Source organism: Bos grunniens, chromosome 25 (genome assembly GCF_055505025.1).
Source record: "Bos grunniens cultivar Pamir isolate PY7600 chromosome 25, Bosgru_T2T1.0, whole genome shotgun sequence".
Lineage (NCBI taxonomy): Eukaryota > Metazoa > Chordata > Mammalia > Artiodactyla > Bovidae > Bos > Bos grunniens.
In genome coordinates, this window is record NC_141189.1 from 9,933,352 (window position 1) to 9,952,729 (window position 19,378).

General features: G+C 45.1%; 1 protein-coding gene across 17 annotated transcripts in view; it reads left to right on the forward strand.

Annotated features, from left to right (window-relative positions):
• Positions 1 to 14,148: 14,148 nt before the first annotated feature.
• The window catches only part of GTF2I (general transcription factor IIi), an 82,817-nt gene continuing 77,587 nt past the window's right edge, over positions 14,149 to 19,378 (forward strand). For 16 of the 17 annotated variants that reach the window (XM_086374608.1, XM_086374610.1, XM_086374611.1 and 13 more), the window contains exon 1: positions 14,149 to 14,513. The gene's annotated coding sequence lies outside the window, so the exon portion shown is untranslated. Of the gene's footprint in view, positions 14,514 to 18,773; positions 18,846 to 19,378 lie in introns of all 17 variants that reach the window. The other variant, XM_086374609.1, reaches the window with a different exon arrangement.

Genomic DNA, 19,378 nt, shown 5'->3' on the forward strand with positions numbered 1-19,378 from the left:
ATATACAGCCTTGACGTACTCCTTTTCCTATTTGGAACCAGTCTGTTGTTCCACGTCCAGTTCTAACTGTTGCTTCCTGACCTGCATATAGATTTCTCAAGAGGCAGATCAGGTGGTCTGGTATTTCCATCTCTTTCAGAATTTTCTACAGTTTATTGTGATCCACACAGTCTAAGGCTTTGGCATAGTCAATAAAGCAGAAATAGATGTTTTTCTGGAACTCTCTTGCTTTTTCCATGATCCAGCGGATGTTGGCAATTTGATCTCTGGTTCCTCTGCCTTTTCTAAATCCAGCTTGAACATCTGTAAGTTCACGGTTCATGTATTGTTGAAGCCTGGCTTGGAAAATTTTGAGCATTACAATAGACGGCAATGATCTAGCCAATGAATAGATAAGCAAACATAGCATATACATACAATGGAATATTATTCAGCCATAAAAGGTTGAATTTTTGATGCATATAACAACATGTAATCTTAAAAATATGTTGATTGAAGCCAGTCACAGAAGGACAAATGTTGTATGATTCCACTCTGAAGAGGTATCCCAAGTGGGCAAGTCCACTGACTCTTCTGGTGGTCCAGCGGCTATGATACCGTATTCCCAACGCAGGGGGCTCAGGTTTGATCCCTGGATGGGGAACTCGATCCCGCAAGCTGCAACCAAGACCCAGTGCCACCAAATAAATAAGTAAAAATAAATATATAGGAAAATACAATAAGCAAAGAGACAGAAAGTAGAATAGAGTTTACTAGGAGCAGGGAGAAAGAGAAGTGTGGGGGTTATTGCTTAATGGATAGCTTTTTGGGACGATGACAAAAGTTCTGGAAATAGGGTGATGGTTACACAACATGAGGAATGCATGTAATACCACTGAATTATACACTTAAAATGATTTCAATGGTAGATTTTATGTTATATATATCCATTTTACTACAATAAAACAAAACTGAAATCCATATTAAACTGAAACTTACTCTTCAGCTACTTATAAAGACTGAAAGGACATGTCAAAGGGAAATCTTTCTCACTGTTAGGTAATGATGCTGTTTGTCTGAACAGGACTCGGTTGAGGATTAAGGAGGCGAACCCATGCTAAACAAACTCGCGCAGGCTGAACTAGAAAAACCAAAATACATATTCACCTAGTCACCGTTTATAATGAGAAGCAGAAACGTGCGATGGACCAAAGGCGCTTTTGTTCTAAGCTGTTTATGTTCTGCCTGCAAACTGTAGGGAAAGGGAAATCCCTGCCTGGCTGGGGATTTCCCCGCTGACTGGCCGCGGCCGGAGAGACTGCGGCACGGTTCAGCGGTACCCTCAGCCCTTTCTTCCGCCTCCGCATTCAGGACCGAAGTACCCTAGGAAACAGTTCCTTCGGCCACGTGCTTCCGGGATTGGCACGGATGCTCGGAATCAGCGCGCTGCGGGCCACCGATGAAGCCGGTCAGCCGGTGGTGCCAGCGGAGGGGAACAGCAGGTCTACCTCGGCCGCGCGCCTGGAAAACGATGGCCCGGGGCTGCGAGGGAAGTAAAGAAGGCTTCGGGGTCTGGGAGCCCAGGAGGCGGTCCCAGGCGAGGACGGTCCACGCGCCCCACCTGGACCCGCGGGGACCCAGAGGAAGAGCCTTAAATGGGGCGGTGAACTGGAAAACCCCAGGCAGGCCAAGCAAAGGAGGGTGAAGATGAGACATAGAAATACAGAAATCTTGCTGTGGGGAGAAAATGTGGGTGTTTGTGTATACAGGCAGCTCTCTCCCTCCCCTCACCCCTCTTTCTCTCTCTTCTCTCTTGGTGTGGGCGAGGATTTTCTTACCATTGGTTAACACCAAAGACCTGGGGGGGAAATGGATAACTCGGACCACGTAAAAATGAAACTTCTCAGTACAACAGCAACACACAAAAAAATATCACAAAGACAAACTGGGGAAATATTTGTAATCCCTTAAACACAAAATTTGCTTTCATTTAGAAAAGCAGTTAAGGAAGGGGGAGGGATAAATTAGGAGTTTGGAATGAATATATATATATAATATTGTGTATAAAATAGATAATTAACAAGGACAGGGAACAGTTCCCTATGGCACAAGGAGCTCTATATTTTGTAAAACCTATAAGGGAAAAGAATTTGAAAAAGAATAGACATTTTATATATATATATATAAAACATGACTATATTTGAACCACTTTGCTATATACCTGAAACTAACACAGGGTGGTAAATCAACCATACCTCAATTAAAAATAAACAAACAGCACTCATGCAAGAAATAAAGGGGAAAAAAAAAAAGAGACCAAAGGACCCAATTGTGAAAATGCAAATGATTCGTTTGCAAAAACATAAATGCAAATGGATAATAAAAATATGAAAAGTGCCCAACTTTGTTCACAATGTGCACTTTAGAACCACTGAAAAACCTTCCCTTTTCACTGAGTTTGGGCAAATGTGGAGGAAATGGGCATTTTCACACTGCATATGTATAGTGGTGCTATCTGGAGAGTAAACACGATACACAATGTGGATCAACATTTTAGGTCCATGGATTTTTTTCTTTCACATTAAAAAAATCATTTAAATTTTTTATTGTGGTAAGAATATGTGACGTGAGAGCTGTGCTGTTAAAGTTTCCAGTGTATATTATAGTTGACTATAGGTATAGTAATTTACAGCAGAATTCTAGAACCTGTTCACCTTGCTTAATGAACTTTATCCCTGTTGATTAACATCTGCCCATTTCTCCTTTTCCTCAACCCCTGACAACCACCATTCTACTCTTTGAGTCTACGAGTCTCATTGTTTCAGATATCTCACATTAGTGAAAGAGCTGTATTTGTCTTTCTGTGACTGGCTTATTTCACTTAGCGTAATGTCCTGAAGCTTCATCTATGTTCTTGCATACTGCAGACTCTCCTTTTTAAAGGATGAACAGTATTCCATATGGGCTTCCTGGATGGCTCAGAGGGTAAAGAATCCACCTGCAGTGCAGGAGACACAGGAGACGTGGGTTTGATCCCTGGGTCAGGAAGATCCCCTGGAGGAGGAAATGGCAACCCTCTCCAGTATTCTTGCCTGGGATATCCCACGGACAGAGGAATCTGGCAGGCTACAGTCCATGGGGTCGCAAAAGAGTTGGACATGACTTAGCAACTGAATAACAACGACAAATATACGACTATAGGTCTCCCTGCCTGCCCCACCCCCCCAGGATGCCTCTGATTAGAGGTATGGGAAGTGTCAATGAAAAATTAAGCAGTCAATCTAAGAAAGAAATGGAAAACTTATTCGAGCCAAATTTGAGGATTATAACCCAAGAAGAGCATCTCAGAAAACTCTGAGATCTGTCTGCCTGTTAGAAGTCAAGGCACAGTTGTGTAAGTTTTCTGGGACATTTCATTAATGTACATCAAATGACGTATGATCTTTAAAATTGATCTTATTAAAGTATAGTTGATTTGTAATGTGTTAATTTCTGCTGTACAGCAGAGTGATTCCATTATACGTTTCTGTACATCCTTTTTCATGTTCTTTTCCATTCTGGTTTCTCACGGGGTATTGAATATAGTTCCCTGTGCTACACAGTAGGACCTTGGTGTTTAGCCATCCTATATATTGATGTAATAGTTTGCATCTACTAAGCCAAACTCCCACCCATCCCTCAGGAATGATATCTTTTAAGGAGTTGTCTTATTGATGCTGAGAAGGTTGCTTTTTGTGGTTGAGCATGTTGAGGATGCAGGAGGTGTGACTGATGCAAAATACAGATACAACACAGATGCACAATGGGCAGAGAGAGGAAGTCAGAGAAGGAGGAAGGCAGACAAGAGTTTTTCTGTTTACATTTCTCTTGTCTTGCCATAAAACATGGATTTTATTTCACAGAAATCTAAGAGAGTTTCTCCTTAATTAAAAAAAAATTATTTTTTTTAATTCTTTTTTTTTGAGATATATGTGTTTATTTTAATTATTGTTTTTTTTAAGTATTGATTTATTTGGCTGTACCAGGTCTTTGTTGTGGCATGCAGAATCTTTCGTTGCAGCACGGGAACTCTTAGTCTTTTCATGTGGGATCTTAGTTCCCTGACTGGAGATTGAAGCCCCTACTCCCTACATTGGCAGGGTGGAGCCACTGGACTGCCAGGAAAGTAGTCATCTTTTTTTTTTTTCAGTTCTACCAGTTTATTGCTACCAACCCATCTCCCTCCACACTCACGCGTGCGTGCTCGGTCATATAACTCCATGGACTGCAGCCCACCAGGCTCCTCTGTGCATGGACTTTTCCAGGTAAGAATACTGGAGTGGGTTGCCATTTCCCTCTCCACTCATGTTTTAATATTCATTGCAAATGCTACCTCTTCCATTTAAAATTGCCTGCTTTCAGGGCTTCCCTGACAGTCCAGTGATTTAAGACTCTTGGGCTTCCACTGCAGTGGCCCAGGGTTCGATCCCCGGTCAGGGAACTAAGCTCCCACATGGCCTACAAGAGCAGCCAAGAATGAAATAAAGTTGCTCGCTTTATCAGCAGCCATCTCATACTGTCTCACTGTGTTTATCTGAGTGTACCTTGTATTTGATTCATTTGTCACATCAGCCCAGCTGAGATGACTCTAGCCTGCAAAGACATCAGTAGTGAAGAATCCAGACTTGGAGACCTTCTGATTTAGCTCAGAATCTGGATTTTGCCATCTGTATATCATTAGCCAAGTAATTTAACCTTTCTGAGCCTTTTTTTAGCATATGAGGAAGTTCTAAGCACCTACCACAGGGGGTAGTTGTCAGTGTAGTGAGGTAATCCCAAGTGCTGAGCACAGCATGTGGCATGGAGGGAATGCTCAGTAAGTATTTCCCCTTATTATACGTTTCTGAAGAACAGAAACCTTGTCTCAGTCTTTCCAGAATTTAATCAGTGCTCAGCCTCTTTGCTGTTGCGCACTTTGGGATCAGTCTGAGTTCATTTGGGATTGAACTGCACAGTCTGCTGGAAAAAATGGAAGTCAAAAACCCCAGTTCAGTTCAGCCACTCAGTCGTGTCCGACTTTTTGCAAACCCATGAACCACAGCACGCTAGGCCTCCCTGTCCATCACCAACTGCTGTCCATTGAGTCAGTGATGCCATCCAACCATCTCATCCTGTTGTCCCCTTCTCCTGCCTTCAATCTTTCCCAGCATCAGGGTCTTTTCAAATGAGTCAGCTCTTCACAGCAGGTGGCCACAGTATTGGAGTTTCAGCTTCAACATCAGTCTTTCCAAAAACCCCAAGTACAACCCAAAGCCTGGCTAACCTCTCTCCTTAGATTCTGGGGAAAGAGAGACAATGGCTGGTGTGCCATTCCACTGCTGGGGAAACAGTTTAAAGGAGTACTTGACCCATTGATGATGGGCTAACTTCACATTTGAACAGTATCATTTTTGGCTTGTTCTTTCCCCGCTAATAAATTTCCTTTTATTCTTAATTTCTTTTAATATTTTTTTGTTTTTATTTTATTTATTTGGCTGTGTGGGGTCTTACTGCAGCACATGGAGTCTTCAGTCTTGGCAGCTGCATCGGGGATCTTTAGTCATGGCATGGAAACTCTCAGTTGTGGTTTGTGGGATCTTGGTTCCCTGATCAAGGATCGAACTTGGGGCCCCCGAGTTGGGAGTCTTAGCCACTAGTCCATCAGGGGAGAACTCCCTTTGGTGGTGGTTTAAGTCGTTAAGTCGTGTCTGACTCTTGCTACCCCATGGACTGAAGCCCACTAGTCTATTTTGTCCATAGGATTTTCCAGGCAAGGATACTGGAGTAGGTTGCTATTTCCTTCCTCAGAACTCCCTTTATTCTTAGACGAAAACTTACCCATTGTATTTGCCTTAATTATAATAAACACAGGTTCAGGAGGGGGTTAAAAAGATTGCTTTGATTCACCAGAAAAAGAGGCCTGGTAAATGCAAAGATAAGAATCAAGCACCCAGACCTGAAGCTGATATTTGAAACAAAATAGCAAAGGGAAAGAATGGGGCTATTTTTTTCCCTCAGTTTTGAGTCCAACACTGATTTTACAAATGATATGTTGCAAGGCTATCAATTATACATTTCATTTAGAAATAATTTATTTGATTGGATTTTTTACTCAAAGGTTTCCGGGTACAATCTTCCTGGCAGAGATAATATTCTAAAAGGAAGTGCTGCTTATAATACCAGTTATTTTATTAGTTGCATCACCTGATGTGTCAGATATGATTATAGGTTCACTGAATCGAATAAGTGTTATTGTTGTTCAGTCACTCAGTTGTGTCCAACCCTTTGTAACCCCGTGGACTGCAGCATGCCAGGCTTCCCTGTCTTTTGCTATCTCTCAGATTTTGCTCAAATTCATGTTCATCATATCCAGTGATAAATGTAAGTATTTGTGAATATATTTTCCTAAATCTTAGAATAAAAAGCATTTAAAAAATCCTTAAGTAGGAGAAGGCAATGGCACCCCACTCCAGTACTCTGGCCTGGAAAATCCCGTGGATGGAGGAGCCTGGTGGGCTACAGTCCATGGGGTCGCTAATAGTCAGACACGACTGAGCGACTTCACTTTCTCTTTTCACTTTCATGCACTGGAGAAGGAAATGGCAACCCACTCCAGTGTTCTTGCCTGGAGAGTCCCAGGGATGGGGGCACCTGGTGGGCTGCCATCTATGGGGCTGCACAGAATCGAACTCGACTGAAACGACTTAGCAGAAGCAGCAGCAGCAGGATGGCTAGAATAAATACAGGATCACCAGCGTAATTTAAATTTCAATTAAACAAACACATTTCTATCCAAAAAAAAAAAAATCCTTAAGTAGTTATAAAAGAAACATGGACATTTTGTTCTTAAGATATTTTACAATACTGCTTTAAATGCTAAATTATACCACTTAATATTTATAGAACACTTAACTAAGATTTTATAAAGTATTTTCATTTACATATTGCCTGATTCCCCCAAATCCTTGAGGGGGGCAGGGAAAATACTATAGTGATTTTATGTTTTAAAAAAGAAGTTAAAAAAAAAAGTTATACAACAATTACAGCAAAAGTCACATTATAACTAGAAGATAACACTCATCTGCATGCATGTGTGCTAAGTCGCTTCAGTTGTGAACAACTCTGTGTGACCCCATAGACTGTAGTCTGGCAGGCGCCTCTGTCCATGGGATTCTCCAGGCAAGAATTCTGGATCCTCCTCCAGGGGGTCTTCTGGAACTTAAGTCTTCTGCATTATAGGCAGATTCTTTACCATCTGAGCCACCAGGGAAACCCAACAGTCATCTAAATCCAGCTAAGTAAGTGAAAGGGGAAGGCATTTAGTCGTGTCTGACTCTCTGCGACCCCATGGACTGTAACCTGCCAAATTCCTCTCTCCATGGAATTCTCCAGGCCAGAATACTGGAGTAGGTTGCTGTTCCCTTCTCCAGGGTATCTTCTCAACCCAGGGATCAAACCCAGGTCTCCCGTGTTGCCGGCAGATTCTTTACCACCTAGCCACCAAACCAACACATAAAACTGTTTATTTCAATTGGTGTTACAGCACAGGTCAGATGTTTGCACAAAAAGGCATAGCAAGAGCCAGAAGAAGGTCTATTTAGGTCACATCTACATTATTAATTATTATCAATAAATTATAACTTGGGTTTACTTATTTTTTCCACCTTTGGAAGAGTTCTGTTAAAGATACTGTTTCCACAGTTGTAATATTCAAATGGTCCAAACAAAAAGCTGTTCACAAATAGTGTTTTATAAACAGTCCTTAAAAAAATCATCCTTGTAATAACAAAGGATTTATCTGTTAGAGGGCAGATACCCAGGCAGAAGCTAAAGATGTCATTTTGGCCCTTCCCATGTGATCTGGACAAGGCATGCAATTCCTAACGAAACCCAGATCTAAAAGATCAAACTATTATTTTAATCAAGATATATATTTTTCATCCCATTCTCTCTCTATAAGTACTAGATGGTTGGATGGCATCACTGACTCGATAGACATGAGTTTCTGCAAGCTCCGGGAGTTGGTGATGGACAGTGAAGCCTGGTATGCTCAGTCCATGGGGTCGCAAAGAGTCGGATACGACTGAGCGACTAAACTGAACTGATACCATAAAGAGCACCCAAGAAACTGGACCTGAAATTTATTGGTCCCGCATCAAACAGAATTATAGGGAAAAAGACCTTTGTTTAGTGTTCATCGAAAGATGGATCTACTTTGAAAAGTGGGTATGTCAAGAGTGTCTCAGCTTTTGCTAGAGTTATGGTTTGGGGCAATATAAAATATAGGAGAGGGTCACAAAAAGATTAATTATTCAGTTTGGATTCCAACCAAACATCTTTTTAAAAGGAGCACTAAGAAATTTCCTGGCAGTCCAGTGGTTAGGACTTGGAGCTTTCACTGACAGGGCTTGGGTTCTGTCTCTGGTGTGAGAGCTAAAATCCTGCAAGCTGTGCAAACAAACCAAAAAAAAAAAAAAAGAAAAAATCAAACAAAAACTCAATCACAGTGACCTTGACCAAGTGGTGGAGGCGCATTTCTGTCATAAAGGTGGCTGATAGGGGGATGGGTCCTGTGAGCAGCAGATTCCTGACACCAGTATTAAAAATCCAAGATGGTGATGATTTTTCAGAACTAGTGAAGGCATTCCAACATTTCCATGTGACTTACTATTTAAAAGCAGTTAACAAGGCTGTGTGTGCTTGGAGAGTGTGTGAAGATGCATTTAAGTTGGTGGAAGAGCTCACACTTGGTTTAGATCTATCTCTAGCCTGGCTGAATCTCTGAATCTCCTCTGACTTGGCTTTTGTCTCCCACAGACAGCAGCCACCCCCCAACCCCACCCCGCCCTTATCTGCGGTTTCACTTTCCACGGTTTCAGTTACAGGCATTTGGAAAACATTACAGCCATCCCTTGGTCTAGAAGGGTGATTGGTTCCAGGGACCTCCCCACCTTCCCCGAACCCCCAGGTGCCAAAATCTGCAGAAGCTTAAGTCCCTTATATAAAATGGCTGTAGGATTCACATACAGTGTACACACACCCTCCCTTGTACTTTTAATGATCTCTGGATTTATAATACCTAATACAATATAAATGCTATGTAAATCATTGTAAATACGATGTAAATGCTATGTAAATCATTGCTGGGCGCCCACCCAGCAAAGGCAAGTTTTGCTTTTTTGAAAGTTTCTGGCATTTTTTTGTTTGTTTGTTTTGGCATATTTTCCATCCACGGTTTGTTGAATCCGCAGATGCAGATCCCGCGGATATGGAGGGCTGGCTGCAGATGGAAAATTCCAGAAATAAACAATTCATAAGTTTTAACTTTCACGCCCGCCCGCTCCGATCTGCCCCGGGTCGTGAATCATCTCTTTGTCCAGCGTATCCTGCCCGGTAGTCTCTTGGTAGCTGCCTGGGTTATCAGATCTACTGCCGAGGTATCAGCAGAGCTTGTGCTCAAGTTAACCCTTATTTTACTTAATAATGGCTCCAAAGCGCAAGAGTAGTGATGCTGGTGGTTCAGATATGCCAAAGAGAAGCCGTAAAGTGCTTCCTTTGATTGAAAAAGTGAAAGTTCTCGACTTAGTAAGGAAAGAAAAAAAATCTTATGCTGAGGTTGCTAAGATCTACGGTAAGAACGAATCTTCTATCCGTGAAATTATGAAGAAGGAAAAAGAAATTCGTGCTAGTTTTGCTGTAGCGCCCCGAACTGCAAAAGTTACAGCCACAGTCCGTGATGAGTGCATAGTTAAGATGGAAGAGGCATTAGATTTGTGGGTGGAAGACATGAACAGAAAGCGTGTTCCTATTGACAGCAACGTGTTGCGTCAGAAAGCACTGACCCTCTATGAGGACTTCAGCCAGGGAGCCCCTGAAACGAGTGACACCAAGCCCTTTACTGCCAGTAAGGGATGGCTATACAGATTCAGGAATAGGTTTGGACTGAAAAATATAAAAATTACTGGACAGGCTGTGCCTCCTGAGGAAGCAGCTGCTGCCCTGTTTCCAGCGGAGTTGAAGAAGTTGATTAAGGAGAAAGGATGTTATCCTAAGAGAGTCTTCAACTGTGATGAAACCGGGCTCTTCCGGAAGAAGATGTCCAATAGAACCTTTATTCATAAAAGTGCAAAGGAGGCACCAAGGCGTAAAACGCGGAAGAACAGATTAACTCTGGTGATACCTGGAAGCTCACCTCATCATAAGAAGGGTGAGTATAGCGTAATAAGATATTTCGAGAAAGAGAGAGACACCACATTCATGTAACTTTTATTGCAATACATATTGTTATATTGTTCTTAGTTATTATTAATCTCTTGTGTATGTTCGCTCAATTGTGTCCGACTCTCTGCGACCCCCTGGACTGTAGCCCACCAGGCTCCTCTGTCCATGGAATTTTCCAGGCAAGAATACTGGAATGGGTTGCCACTTCCTTCTCCAGGGTATCTTTCCAACCCGGGGATCGAACCTGCATCTCCTGCATTGGTAGGTGGATTCTTTACCACTGTGCCACCTGGAAAGCCCATTCATCTCTCACCCTGCATGATTTATAAATTAAACTTTGTTATAAGGGACTAACCTGGTGGTCCAATGGTTAAGATCCTGTGCTTCCACTGCAGGGAACTTGGGTTCAACCACTGGTTGGGGAAATAAGATCCTCATGCATGGCCAAAAAATGCCCCCAAAACAAAGAACTTTATTATAGGTATGTACATACAGGAAAAAAACATAGTATATAGAGAATTCAGTACTATCCTCATAGATAAGGAGGGGCTACTGTATGCAATAGAATGGAGTGTCCTGTTTTTGGACACTCACCTGCAGGACTGCATATGCTAGGTTAAACATTAAAAAGAGATGTATATGAAATAATTTGAAATAACCTGCAAGATTCTGCCGGCTGGTAATTCCCTGGCAGTTCAGTGGTTAGGACTCTGAGCTTACACTGGTACAGGTTTGATCTCTGGTCGGGGAACTAAGATCCAGCATGCCGCATGGCGCCGTCAGACTGCAATCTCAGTCTTGGCACACACATCGTGTTATGTTGAATGTGATTCTAAACAAAAGTTGAGTGTGATTTGAACAAAGGAGGATTCCATAAGAAATCATTCCGAAATATACAAATGAATTTTTTTTTTTGGTATTTTTCATTTGTTGCTCAACCCCTAAAACAGCAGTGTAATACTGTGTTGGAAAACAGCTGGCTGTGCTGAGTTGGTATCTCAAGTGGCATGTAATTCTGATCACCATTAACATAGCACCTGTACCAATGACGGAGAAGGCAATGGCACCCCACTCCAGTACTCTTGCCTGGAAAAATCCCATGGACGGAGGAGCCTGGTAGGCTGCAGTCCATGGGGTCGCTAAGAGTTGGACACGACTGAGCAACTTCACTGTGCCAATGAGGTGAGGGAAAAACTGGTTAACCAACAGCAAGTGCACCACTAACACCCAGGATGAGCCAGGTCTTAAGACTGAACATGTGTGATCTTTACGACTGTAAGTATGAATTTGAGGGTTAAACCTGCTAATAGCAGTACACAGGAAAAAAGGTTGACTTCTATACATTGTTCATTGTCCCCAAAGGGCCAGCTTTCTGTCCAGAGGCAATTCAAAGCCACCTAAAGTTTTAAGACCAGCTTTAGGATTTGACAGTTCAACCTCAGCCTCAAGGAAGCTGGAGTTGTTCATGAAGCAGCAGCAAAATTTCACACCGAACTGTTAACTGCATAAAAAGGGGACTATCTCCCACATAAGTTTTCAATGACAAGGGTGCTGCTGCTGCTGCTGAGTCGCTTCAGTCGTGTCCGACTCTGTGCGACCCCAGAGACGGCAGCCCACCAGGCTCCCCCGTCCCTGGGATTCTCCAGGCAAGAACGCTGGAGTGGGTTGCCATTTCCTTCTCCAAAGCATGAAAGTGAAAAGTGAAGGTGAAGTCAGTCAGTGGTTTTCTACTCTTAGCGACTCCATGGACTGCAGCCTACCAGGCTCCTCCGCCCATGGGATTTTCCAGGCAAGAGTACTGGAGTGGGGTGCCACTGCCTTCTCCGATGACAAGGGTAATCGTGAGTACAAGAACTCTTGTCTTACTTCTAACACCCTTCCAGTGCTCCTCCATTACTCCACACACCCAGTGCATCCTCCCATCACTGTCCTCAATTTCTCAGTATTCCCAGTAATCCTTTCAGGACAAAAAAAAAAAGTTGCGTTAGTCCCTCAGTCGTGTTGGACTCCTTGCAATCCCATGAACTGAAGCTCACCAGGCTTTTCTGTCCATGGAATTCTCCAGGCAGGAATACAGGAGTGGGTGAAGTGAAGTGAAGTGAAGTTGCTTAGCCGTGTCCAACTCTTTGCGACCCCATGGACTGTACCCTACCAGGCTTCTCTGTCCATGGGATTTCCCAGGCAAGAATACTGGAGTGGGTTGCCATTTCCTTCTCCAGGGGATCTTCTCGACCCAGGGATTGAACCCAGGTCTCCTGCATTGCAGGCAGACGCTTTAGCCATTCCCTTCTCCAGAGATCTTTCCAACCCAGGGATTAAACCCTGGACCCCCTTGCATTGCAGGCGGATTCTATACCGTCTGAGCCACCAGGTAAGCCCGCAGGGTTCCTATCTCTCCGTAAAACATCCTCAACTGATGCTCACAGCAGCTGAGTTTGCAGCTCCTGTGGTGGTTGCTATTACCAGCTGAATTGTAGGCTTCTCAAGAGTTAATGTTTATCCCTAAGTACGTCAGTTGTACTTGATATTGGGAAGATGGAATTTAAATATTCCAAAATGTTAATGAAGTATGAATGCAAAAAGGAAATTGTTCTTATGAAAAACTAAATGCTGTGCAGAAACTTGACAAAGAAAGAGTCCTAATTGAATTAATCGAGGACAAAATGACAGTAAAAGATTTCAGGGGAAATCGGGAAAATATAGACGTCTTCTGGAATTGGATTGCTTCGCAGGGATCTTTAAATTCTCCATCTATTTTAAAAGAAATCCAACATGGACATTCTTGATGAGGCTTTATGGGTGCGGTCTACGGAAGAATATGGGGAAGGCTAATCTGCGAACCCAAATTCAAAGGAAAGGTCTTGGCCCTACATCAAAAGACTAGCTGCTCGGAAAGTTTTCTTGCGAGCGACAAAGGCTGGAAAAAGCGCCGTGGTCGCCACCTACCGAGGAGGAGGGGGAGGGGGGAGGATGGCTGGCGTGGCCCGAATCTCCGGCAGGGAGAAACATCACATAATCACCCGATTTTGTGTTTTTACATAAACATCTAAAATCTCTGGCCTCGAGTTTTTTAAACTTCTAACTTGGGGTGAACAGTAATATCTCACCATTTTCGAAATTCTCAAGCTAATGAAAGTTGAGATGCAAAAAAAAAAAAAAAAAAAAATACCGGGGGGGTGGGGTTTGGGGAAAATTGCTTAGCGGTTGACAGAACAAAACGGGCTGCAAATCACGTTTTCTGCTCGCCCTCCATGGCTTTTCCGTCTTAAGTTTCCTTCTACATGTCGAGTGAAAAGTGAGCAAAGCCTGGAGGTGGAGGGGTAAATAAAAACAGAATGGTGCCCTTCCCTCGCCCAGTCCGAAGTTGCGGCAAGAGTCTCTCGAGGCAAGCTTTAAAAACTAACAGGAGTTCTTTGTGTCCCGGAGGGTGGTGCAGGGCGGAGGAAGTCCCTTGGCGAAGCAGGGAAGGCGGCAGGCCGGCCTGGGGCTCCCCGGCTTTTGCTGTATTCCAGCCTCTCAACTTGCAGGGAATCTCGGATGCAAGAGTGAGCGCGAGCGATGGGACCGTGGCTGCGGCCGGCTGAAGCCTGGCAAGGGAGCCGACTCGGCCTGGATTTTCATCCCTGCGTCCCCGCTCCCCTCCCCCACTCGGGCAGCCGCGCAGGCCCCAGGTGCAGCCATGTTCCTCGCTCCCACCACCCGCGCCTCCATTGACAGTCCTTGCCCGAGAGGGCCGGGCGCCGAGCTCGCCGCGTCCTCTGGCTCCGGGCTGGTCGGCGCGAGGCTTCCTGGGAGTCGTAGTCCAGCGCCCCCCGCGGTCGCGTTGATGGGGACGAATCAGAGACTACAACTCCCGCTGGGCGGTGCTGCGGGTGCGCACGCGCAGCGCGCCTTCTAGGAACAAAAAAAAAAAAAAAAAAAAAAGAGGAGGAGGAGGGTGAGAGAGAGAAGCTCGGAGAGCAGAGAAAAGGGGCCACCGATCGCCCCCCCGCTTCCCCGCACGCGCTCTCTAGCCGTGGCCGCCCGCCTGCAGCGGTTACCCCGGCCTATCCCTCGGTTCCCCTGTGAGAGGATCTAGGCGCTGAGCGAGGCCCTGCCAAGGGCGGCCATGCGGCGGTGACAGGAGCTCGGCCGAGACGCTCGGGCCCCGTCGCCCTCTCACCTCCTGCCCGCTCATCGGTCCGTCTCAACCCCAGGCTGCTCCGCCGCGGCCACAGCTCGCGCGCGCGCGGCCCACATTCTCTTCCCTTCGGCGCCCCCCGGCCCCGGCGCTGCCTGGAGGCGGCTGCACTCGGGTGAGTCCCCGTCGCCTCATCCCTGCTCCCCGCCACCCCGCCCCGGTTGCCATCTCGAGTGGGCTTTTGAGACTCGCCCCCTTCCTCCGCGGGGGGGACTGCACGGACAGCGGGAGGGGGGGCGTGTAGGGACCGTCGGCGGCCGTGTTGGGGGGCCCATCCCGCCCCCCCACCAGCCCCGGGCCGCCGGCGTTGGGGGTGGGGCAGGAGCAGACGCGGTCGCGGGGGACGACAGTTGACGCGCGCGCCTGGGTGCATGGGGGAGGGGCGCGCGCACCGGCGCGGCGTGTGGCGGCGGGGGGGGCGCCTCACGCGTGAGGGCCCCGCGCGCGAGCGATCGAGCGAGCCTGCGGGCTGCGCATGCCCGGCCCGCTGATTGGCCGGCTCGGGAGGTGCGGGTGCGCGCTCGGTGCCAGGCCCCAGCCGTGGGGTCGCGCTCGGACTGGTGTCTCCGGGGCTCGTGCGCCCGGGCAGCAGACGCGCCGGATTGGCCGGCGGGCGGCGGGGGTGGGCGGTGCCGCGCTGCCTGGTAACTGCGGCCGGCGGGCGGGCCGCGGAGCGCCGCCCCTCCCCGCCCCTGCCCGCGCCCAGGTGGAGCCCGGGAGTGGGCTTTGTCCCGGGGCCGGGCCGGCGCGCCTGCCCCAGCGGGGCCTTGCTCTTTGGGGGAAATAAGCACAATGACCGGAAGGAAAACCTCAGCCTGCAAGCTTGGGAAAATAAGCCATCGGGATTCGGCCAGTATCCAGAGGGGATTCAGAGAAGAAGACAAAAAACAAACAAACCCCCAAAACAAACCCCCCTGCCCTCGTTACTCCCGACTTTGTGCTTATCCAAATTTTGCCTTTTAATAAAACGGTTTTTTTTTTTTTTAAAGTGTTCATGGTTTTGCGCTTGTTGGTGTCTGAGAATGTTCAGACGTAGGGTCTAGTTGGAGTGGCGCCCACTCCTCGGAATGCGGGCCTCCGGGCACGCTTCTCAGCTTCTTGCGTTCAACTTTGCTGCAGACAATGGCTTGATGGGCCGCTGTGCGTAAAAGTGGTCTCTGGGTGCTCAGAAAACAAAAGGGGAACTTAGTTTGCAGACGAGCGTGTGCATTAGAGTGCCGGGCGGAGGCCGGGTCTTACCCACGCCTCCAAATCCTACCCCCACCCCCAGCTAAGCCCCGGGATTTGGGGTGACCGATTCTATGTCCTACAGCATATTTTTTCCTGGTCCGTTTTCCAGCCACTGCGATCTGCTACCGTGCACTTTTCGTTTCGCTTGCTTCTTGTGATCTTGGCTCACACCTGTAGGCTGGAATGACTTTTTGTTCCTTTGAGGCGGTGGAACTCTTATTGCTCATATGCAGTCACTTCTTTAAAGCCTTCTCTTATAATGTTGGGTCAGAATTTGTTGCTTCTTCTTACGGTCAGCCCGTTTGCCCCTCTTTATTTCCTCTTGGAGTTTGGTTGGTTCTGCTTTGTGTACACGTGCCTTGGCCTGGTCACTAGGTTTAAACTCCTGGAGAGTTAGGGATTAAACCTTTTCTGTCTTTGTCTTTATCCCCCTTCCAGTTTACAACCGTCAAAGCTCATATTGGTAGCGGCAGTTAGTGCTTGAGTAATGTTTTTATATGTCAGGCATCGCTCTTAGAAACTTAACGTGGTTTTCTTATTTAATATTCATAACACCCCCCTAATTCCACTGTTTAAAAGAGAAGTCTAGAGAAGCTGGGTGATTACCTGTTGGTCACCAAGCCAGTAAACCTTGAACTTTTATGACTCTTAGCCCTTAGGCCATTGGTTCTCAGAATCCAAGCATCCCCTGCGGGGCTTGTTAAAACACAATTGCTGGGCCCCACCCCAGACGTTCTGATGCTGCAAGTCTGGGATGGGCCGGAGAATTTGCATTTCTGTCTAGTTCGCTGTTGATGCTAAGGCTGCTGCTCTGAGGAGGAACTCTGTGAGAACTATTCACTCTAGTATGAAATTAAGTTGTGAGGGGAGTTTATTCTAGGTGCATGCTTTTCCTTACTTTAAAACGAGGTCTTAAAGAATCAAAGTAATTCAGACTGCTTACTATAGATTACTTGGCAAACAGGGAGTTAAGAATTTTTGTTTAACTTGGCAGGCAGAGCAGCTGGAACTCCCCAATTCTTCCCCCCACCCCCAGTTCCATGTACCAATGATTTGACTACTAAGAAAGTGACTAAAAGACTTTGTCATTGAAGCATAGGCTTTGGCTTTCATTGTCTTGGGGCACAAGTCTTTGTGACAATGATTTTAAATTTTAGTATAATGGATTTCTGTTTTGGGAAAGTAATCTTAAGTTAGATAAGGGGAGTGGGATTAGTTTCTAGTAATGTTCTATCATTTTATTTGGATGATCCTTAGATCGATGGTGTGTTCCAAAACATAAAATATAAAAGACAAAGTCTCTGCTCAAGTAAATCAAAACACTGAAAAAGTTCCAAACACTTCACCTTTTTTTGTTATTACTGGTGACCAGCTATTTACCTTGCATTCCACCTAATTAAATTCTATCATGTTTCATTCTTCTTTGAAAATATGAATTTTTCAAATATTGCAGTCTCTTCACAAAACTGCTGTGGTGTAACTAACATGAAATTGTCTTAGTGGCTTAAACAGATGCTCATCAAGTGATTTTTATGTATGTCTAAGGGAAAGCATTTTTTTGAAGAATTGTTGGTGATTTAATTCTCTTTGAGAATAGTATTAATATTTCACCTTTGCTGAAATGTATTAGAAGTAATCTACCTGAAAGATAAGGGCTTCCCAGGTGGCCTGGAGGTAAAGAATTCACCTGCTAATGCTAGAGACAAAAACTTGATTCAGCCCCTAGGTCGGGAAGATCCTCTGGAGAAGGAAATGGCAACCTACTCCAGTATTCTTGCCAGGAAAAGCCCATGGACAGAGGAGCCTGGTGGGCTACAGTCATGGGGTCGCAAAGAGGCAGACAGAGCTGAATATACACGCACACACCTGAAAGATAATTACCAAGAAATTTTTAATAGCAGTTTACTAAAGGTCCTTACATTGGTACCTTTTTTCTTCAAAAGTTGTCTCCATTTATTTGAGAAGCTTATTCATTGTTACTAAAAGAAGGTAGGAAATGTAATTAATCAGTTGTTCATTATAATTGTAGAGTTGGGTTTCCTTGTAATCAGTGAGCTTAAGTGGCAGTATGGCAGTGTGAAGAATGTGAAGTGAAAGTCGTTCAGTTGTGTCGGTCACTTTGTAACCCCATGGACTCTACAGTCCATGGAATTCTCCAGGCCAGAATACTGGAGTGGGTAGCCTTCCCCAACCCAGGGATCGAACCTAGGTCTCCCGCATTGCAGGCGGATTCTTTACCAGCTGAGCCACAGGGGAAACCCCGATATGAAGAACAATGCTCGATTAACCAATGTGTAGCTGAGGTACTTGTGTGGGGGTAGTAAAACTAAGAATTAGCATTTGAGAGAATGTGTGTATATAATACTGGAAAAAATTAGGTGTATAAATCAGAAGTACTGAATGCATCTTAATATTCTTTTTCTGTTCTTTCTTTTTCTTCCTTTAGCATTTTCTTCTTTCTTGGCTTTCCTTTACAGGAATGCTCCCAGATGCAGTTTTCCCATTTTTGTTTTTTCTTTTTTTTCCTCTTTGTTTCTGCAGTCCTCGCCTTCATACTCCATGCCTGTTTCTGTCGCTACTCCTCTGTTTTTTCCCACTTTGACCTAGTGGGAAAGTAAGAAAAAGTTGCATAGGGATTGTCAGAGTTGATGGCAGATTGACTCATGTTCCTTGGTTGTAAATTGAAAAATTATGGAGGACTTTAAAAGAATTCGCTTATTTAAAAAGTGTAACTTCAGAGGCAAAATGAATTTACGGCCGAGTGAGACAGTATGGCTTAGTGGGTACCTATCGACATAGGTTCTGAAATTACTCCCATCTGTGTTACCTTGAACAATTAATTCCCTTTCACATCTTTGTATCCCAGTTTCCCTATGTTCCCTATGTATCAAAAGGATGATGATAATAGAAACTGTTTCTCTTTTAGGGTTGTTCTGAAGATTGAATGAATTAAAATTAAATACTATGTTTAATACTTTATAGAAATTGAATTTCCAAAGGAAATAAAAACTGCATGTGATACCAGTCCTTGTTATACTGATTACAAGGTTAATCTCCATAGACTCTGGAGAATGTAAATTCTGTGAGGGCAAGAATTGTTCTTCAGGGATTTTCCCCCTCTGACAAAGTGTTTTTGTCTTTGTAGGATGGCAAAGGAAATACATCACCCGTTCCCCAGCTTAAAGTACTGTCTGTGATTGTGCATGGGAGTTCGTAGGTGAGAATTGTGGAGTGGGTTGCCATTTCCATCTCCAGGGCCTCTTCCCGACCCAGGGATTGAACCCCGGTCTCCTGCACTGCAGGCAGATCTTTTCTCATCTGCGGCACCAGGGAAACCTGTATGTGGTTGTATTCTGGTCTGATTGTAGGGTCAGAGCGTAGGCAAGTGTTTGGTCCTATTTGGGGCATCTGGTTAAAGTGAGCCCTGGTTAGTAGACAGCTATCTATAATGTGAATTTCCATAATGGAGATTAATGTCTGCCTTGTAATTAGTAAACTTAAAATTGGAAAATAGCCTTTAGAACTGCTTACCCAACACAGAATCCCTCCACCAATTTTCTATAGCTATCATACAAGTTTTCAAAGCAGTACCTTCCCCCCACCCCACCCCTGCCCTGGGCTGTTATATTTGAGACAGAAACTCATAAATGTGTTGAAGGGCAATTGGAATTTCTTTGTTGTTAGTGGGCAATTAAAGAAGGTAAGAAAAGTTTACCTGTCTTAATTGTGGTCAGGTCTCACTCACCTTCG